Raw genomic sequence first — 6893 nt, 5'->3', positions numbered from 1 at the left:
ATATATATATATAAAGTTTTCTTCAATTTTTATGTAATTTTAAATGTTTATAAATATTTACTGTAATTATATTATGTTATAAAATATTAAAAATTAAATACCTATGGGGCTTACGCCCCGTGGCTCAGGGCTTACGCCTCGCCTTATGCCCACGCCTTTTAAAACACTGAGTTGACCAAAGTCAACATTATGGGTAAACGACCCCGGATTGGTATTTGGTGAAAAGGTTCCAATAGGCCCGTATGATAATTTTAGACTTGTAAATATATTTGGTTCGGGTCTCGTATGGCCCGAGATTGATTTGGCGCTTCTAGTCTAAAGTTATAATTTAAAATAAGAGAATTTTAGATTTTTGGTTTGATATGTGATTATGATTTTGATGTTGTTTTTAGTGTTTTGAGCCATTCAACAAGTTTGTATATAGTATACGGACTTGTTATGATGATCGGACGGGGTCCAAGGGCTCGAGTGAGTTTCGGGGTGGCTTCGGAGAATTTCAAATTGGGTATGGATTACTGGTTTTCTGATGCACAGTACTGCATCGCGATCGCGGGTGGCGTCTCGGGATCGCATAGAGAAATTGGAGTCTAATACTTTATTTTGTATATAAATGATAAATTGTATATTCTAACGTAACTAAATGATAACCTATCTAGGAGGGATAAATAAGTTCATAATATATAGGTAGGTAAATGTTCCATATATATTTGTTTGTTTGAGCTGATATGCTCAGATTGATTTGTAGTGCTATGGAAGAATTTATAGAGGACAATACATTTTAGAAGACAGTTAGTGTTATTTTCTCACATGGCCAACTTCACATTACACTTTCAACAGATATATCATGTTGACAACATGAGTTCTGGTCATGACAGAGCAATCGAAACAGATAAAAAGAATATACACTAGGAATATCGTCTATAAATATTATGTTAGATAAGCTTCATTATATGTTTGTACCTAATAAAATCAAAATAAGTAAAAAAGAAAAATCGCATGTATCTGATAAAATTTTATTTATTTATCTTCGTAGGTTAAGACGATATCTAATCATCTTGACATTGACAAACAAGTATCGATATGACGATCCACAAAAATTTGTACTTTGTTTTTTCATATTATTTTGTTAATATTGATATTATTAACAAAATACTATATAACTCGGCATACACATACAACGCACATGCCGAGAAACTGGCCATACCTAAATTCATTAAAAAAAGTCAAATCATTAATTAAATCAATCTGTGTTAATTTCTCCATTAGAAATTTGATATGATCCAGAATAAAATGCATAATAATTGAGTGATTTCTTTTAGTTGTTAATTCCAGTATTAATTGTAATCTTCAGCTGTCAAGTTAGTTGCCACATGTGAGATTCACCGAGTTAGTTATAACTAACTTTCCCTCCCTTTTTCTATTTTCCCTCTAAGTAGATATAAGGCAGTGCAGAGTATTGTAATGGGGTGTGATTTGATTTTCATCAATAATATCATCTCTTCTTCTCTCTCTAAACATAGAACTCAACTCGAGTATTATAGAGGTCTGTTCAAGAGCAATTCTGAAACCTTGCTCTTTAGGATTTCTCATTTCTTTTCTCAAGTTTCTTTAGTTGCTATCATTGGTATCAAAGCTCACGATCCTTGGATATGTGGAAAGTGAAAATGGGGGAACATAACACTAGAATACAAGAGCTTCGAAGAGATCTCGATGGTCTTCGAGAATCTTTTGAAGGTATCACTGGAACCATGGAGGAATTACGGAGGAACATGGACGAGAAGCTTGCGCAGTCGATGGAGGAGCTTAAGAGAATCCTCTTGACTAACGTGGAGAATCAACGATCGCAGGTGAATCCTAGAGTGGAGGAAGATACTGCAACTGCAGCTACAAGAGATCGACGTGAAGAAGATTATCAGTTGCCTACGAGGAGGAATCAACTGGAATTTCCAAAATTTGATGGCACTAGTTTACGGGACTGGTTGTATCAGTTTGAGCAGTTCTTTGAAGTAGATGAAACCCCAGAAACATCTAAGGTGAAATTGGCTTCGTGTAGAATGGGAGGCAAGGCTCTTCAATGGCATCAAGTTTTTATGAAGACTAGATTGACGAGGGAGTGGCCTAGCTGGGGAGAATATGTGAGATGTTTGTATGCAAGGTTTGGTTCAGAGTTATTTGAGGATCCAATGAGAGATTTGAAAGACCTCAAGCAGGTAAACTCTGTACAAGATTATGTGGATCTGTTTGATGAATTTGTTAACTAGAGTAGAATTAAATGAAGAATATGTTGTTAGTTGCTTTTTGAGAGGTCTTAAACCTGAAATAGGATTGCCTGTAAAGATGTTTGCTCCTCGATCCATACAGAAGGCAATCAGTTTAGCCAAAATCCAAGAACAAACACTAATAATCCAGAAACAAGCCTCAAAGAGTACCCCAATTCTTTATAATCCCAAACCAACCCAAAGATATCTCCCTGCTAACACCGGTTATTACAACAACCAGCCTTTTTCTAAACCAAACCTATCTATCCAAAAAGCCCAGAACTCTTTTACTGGAGCTGCTAAACCAATCTACAAAAATCCAGAGATTCTAAGTCCCAATGAAATGGAGGATAAGAGGTCTAGAGGGTTATGCTTTTATTGTGATGAAAAATATGTCCCCGGACATGTGTGTTCAAAGAGAAGACAGTTATTTTCTATTGAGATGGAGGATCCAGAAGGGGTAGGAGATGGGGGTGATGAGGGAGATGTAATGCTTGATCCCTCTAAATTTTTGTGTATGGAAGGGTTAGAATTTGAGGTTGACAATGAAGGAGCCATCTTACCTCATGTTTCAGTTCAAGCAATGATTGGTGCCCAAGATTTTAGAACAATGTTTAGAACCATGAGGGTTACAGGTTCAGTGAAGGGGAAGGCTATCAAGATCTAATTGCCACAGGTAGCACTCACAACTTTATGGACCTCAATACTGCAAAGAGGTTGGGATGTTACTTAACTAGGATCCATCCTTTTGCTGTGTCAGTAGCTGATGGCAACAGAATGCACAGCAACTTTATCTGCAAAGGGTTCCTTTGGAAAATGCAAGGGGCTCAGTTTGTGTCTGACATGCTGACCTTACCTTTGGGTGGCTGCAATATGGTTCTAAGGGTGCAGTGGTTGATCACACTGGGAGATATCCTATGGAATTTTAGGAAGTTAAAAATGGAGTTTACATATAAGGGACAAAAGGTTTCATTGAGGGGGATACAACCTCCTGCTATGAAGCTGGTGGAACAGGGTAAGATGGACAAACTGTTAGCTAAACTTGTTGAATTATCTATGATGACAGTAGGATTGTTTGCCACAAGCCCTGAACCTGGGGCTAGTTTTTGGAAATTGCAAGCTCAGATAGAAATAGTGGAAGACAAGTCAGGATTGCAGGAGGTATTGCAGAAGTATAGTGACTTGTTTGATATTCCTAAAGGCCTCCCACCACCTAGGCAACATGATCACAGGATTGTATCGAAGGAAGGCACCTCCCCTATCAACATTAGACCCTACAGGTACCCTACTATACAGAAGGAGGAGATTGAGAAGATGATTGAAGAGTTGAAAACTGTTGGAGTGATAAGGAACAACACAAGCCCTTATTCCTCACCTATTGTTATGGTGAAGAAAAAGGATGGGAGCTGGAGAATGTGTGTTGATTATAGGGAGCTTAACAGCCACACAGTCAAAGACAAATTCCCTATACCAGTCATTGAAGAACTGTTAGATAAACTCTATGGTGCCAAATTTTTCTCTAAGTTGGATTTAAGATCAGGCTACCATCAAATTAGGATGTGGGAAGCTGACATTCCTAAAACTGCTTTTAGAACCCACCGTGGCCATTTTGAATTCTTGGTAATGCCTTTTGGCTTAACCAATGCCCCATCCACTTTTCAGAGCTTGATGAACCAGTTGTTCCTCCCTTATTTGAGGAAGTTTATTTTGGTTTTCTTTGACGATATACTGGTGTACAGCTCTTCTTGGGGTGATCGCTTGATACACTTGGAGAAAACTCTTGAGGTTTTGAGAGCCAATACACTATCTGTTAAACAAAGCAAATGTGCTTTTGGAGAAACTCAGGTAGATTATCTGAGGCATGTAATCTCTGGACAAGGAGTTTCGATGGATGATCAGAAGATAGCAGCAGTACTCAGCTGTCCTCAACCTTCATCTATCAAATCACTCAGGGGATTCCTAGGCCTTACTGGGTATTACAGACGTTTCATTAAGGGATATGGGGCCATTGCTAGACCCTTAACTGATCTCTTAAAGAAGAGAAACTTTATATGAAATGAGGCTGCAACTCAAGCATTTGAGGATTTAAAGAAATTGATAACTTCAGCTCCTGTCTTGGCACTGCCAAATTTCTCTAAGAAATTCATTGTGGAGACTGATGCTTCAGGAGATGGTATTGGTGCAGTACTTACTCAAGAAAGCAGACCTATAGCTTTCTTTAGAAAGGGACTATCTGGAAAGAACAAGGCCTTAACAGTATATGATAGAGAGTTGTTGGCATTGGTGAGTGTAGTGCAGAAATGGAGACCATAGTTGTTGGGCAGGCACTTCATCATCAAGACTGATCATCATAGCCTCAAGTATTTGTTGGAGCAGAGGATAACAACACCTAGCCAACAAAAGTGGCTAGTCAAATTACTCGGATATGACTATACTATTTCCTATAAGAAGAGGAAAGACAACACTATTGCGGATGCTTTATCAAGAAAAGAGGAACCAGCTCAACTTTGCAGTATCTCTGGAGTTCAGGTGGAATTGCTAGAAGAAGTCAAACAATCCTGGTTACAAGATCCTATTCTACAAGTTCTTATCCAGAAGTTGCAAAACTCTGCACCAACCAAACCATACTACAAGTACTAGGCTGGTATTCTGAGTATAAAAGAAAGAATTATGGTGGGCCACAATGAGGAGTTGAGAAGGAAGTTGGTAGCTTATTGCCACAACAGTTCAATAGGAGGGCATTCCGGCATTTCTCCTACTTTGAGCAAGCTCAAGCAGGATTTTTATTGGAAAAAAATGAAGCAAACAGTCTACACTTTTGTAAGAGGTGTAAAAATGAGAATGTAGCATACCCAGGTTTGCTACAACCATTACCTATTCCTGACAAGGTATGGCAAGATCTTTCCATGGATTTCGTTGAAGGATTATCAAAAGCTAAAGGCAAGGAAGTTATTTTTGTCGTAGTTGACAGTCTGAGTAAAGCTGCTCATTTCATGTCTTTAAAACACCCTTACACTGCATTAGAGGTGGCTCAGGTATTCATGGATAATGCCTTTAAACTCCATGGTATGCCTAAATCTGTGGTATCTAACGGAGATGTGGTTTTCACCAGCAAATTTTGGAAGGAGTTGTTTAAATTGCAGAAGGTGTCCTTACTTACTTGTACTGCGTATCACCCTCAGACCAAACTGAGGTGGTAAATCGATGTTTGGAGCGTTATCTTAGATGCATGATAAGTGATAGACCTCAAGAATAGCCCCAGTGGTTACCATTGGCAGAGTGGTGGTACAACATTACCTATCACTCAGCTATCAAGATGACACCTTATGAGGTTGTTTATGGTCAGAAACCACCCTCTTTATTACCTTACATGCCACTTGACTCTCAACTGGAAGTGGTAGACAGAAGCCTACGGGCAAGGGAGGCCACATTGAGGACAGTCAAGTTTCACTTGCTGAGAGCCCAGAATAGAATGAAGTCCCAAGCAGATAAAGGTAGAACTGATAGGAACTATGAAGTTGGAGAAAGGGTTTATGTTAAATTGCAATCCTATAGATAACTATCCCTAAAAAGTCATTCCTTTCAGAAGCTTTCGGCTAAGTTCTATGGCCCTTTTCAAATCACTCAAAAGGTGGGACCAATAGCTTATACATTGGCTCTACCTACCTACTCAAAAATCCATCCCACTTTCCACATATCCCAGCTTAAGAAGAAGCTTGGTTCTCATCCAGTTTCACCAATCCTTCATATTGTTCATGCTGAACATAGTCATGTATTACTCGAACCAGAAGCTATCTTGGATAAAAGATTGGCTCCCAAGAATGGTAAAGCAACAACCCATATTCTAGTGAAGCGGCTGAATGCAGCACCTGAAGATAGTACATGGGAAGATCGGCAGGAATTCCAGCTCAAGTTTCCAGCTTTTAATCCTTGAGGACAAAGATTGTTTGAAGGGGGGAGTGTTGATATGATCCAGAATGAAATGCATAATAATTGAGTGATTTCTTTTAGTTGTTAGTTCTACTATTGATTGTAATTTCCAGCTGTCAAGTTAGTTAGAAGTTAGTTGCCACATGTGAGATTCACCGAGTTAGTTATAACTAACTTTTCCTCCTTTTTTCTGTTTTTCCCCCTAAGTAGATATAAGGTAGTGCAGAGTATAGTAATAGGGTGTGATTTGGTTTTCATCAATAATATCATCTCTTCTTTTCTCTCTAAACACAGAACTCAACTCGAGTATTGCAAAGGTCTATTCAAGAGCAATTCTGAAACCTTGCTCTTTAAGATTTCTCATTTCTTTTTTCAATTTTCTTTAGCTGCTTTCAAAATTAGGCTCTCGCTCAGCACATAACTTTCCCCTAGCTTAAGAAGAAAACCTAATACATGAATACTACAACAGCAAAGTCCAACTATTTAAGAAGAAAACCTAATACGTAAATAATACTTTATTTATTTTGCCATTCTCAACTATGATAATTAATTTAGACCATTTTGTGTTAAAATTTGGACTAGCCGACTCAGGTAATAGAAAACGGGGAAAAAATATATGAATCTAGAATTCCCACAAATATGTAAAGCCATCTATCTAAGTAAATCAAATAGCAGACAGTTCAAGCTATAAATAAAGATGTGACT

The sequence above is a fragment of the Nicotiana attenuata genome, chromosome 6, assembly GCF_001879085.1.
Source record: "Nicotiana attenuata strain UT chromosome 6, NIATTr2, whole genome shotgun sequence".
Classification (NCBI taxonomy): Eukaryota; Viridiplantae; Streptophyta; class Magnoliopsida; order Solanales; family Solanaceae; genus Nicotiana; species Nicotiana attenuata.
The sequence above is the reverse complement of the archived record's forward strand: the minus strand, read 5'-3'. Positions refer to the sequence as shown.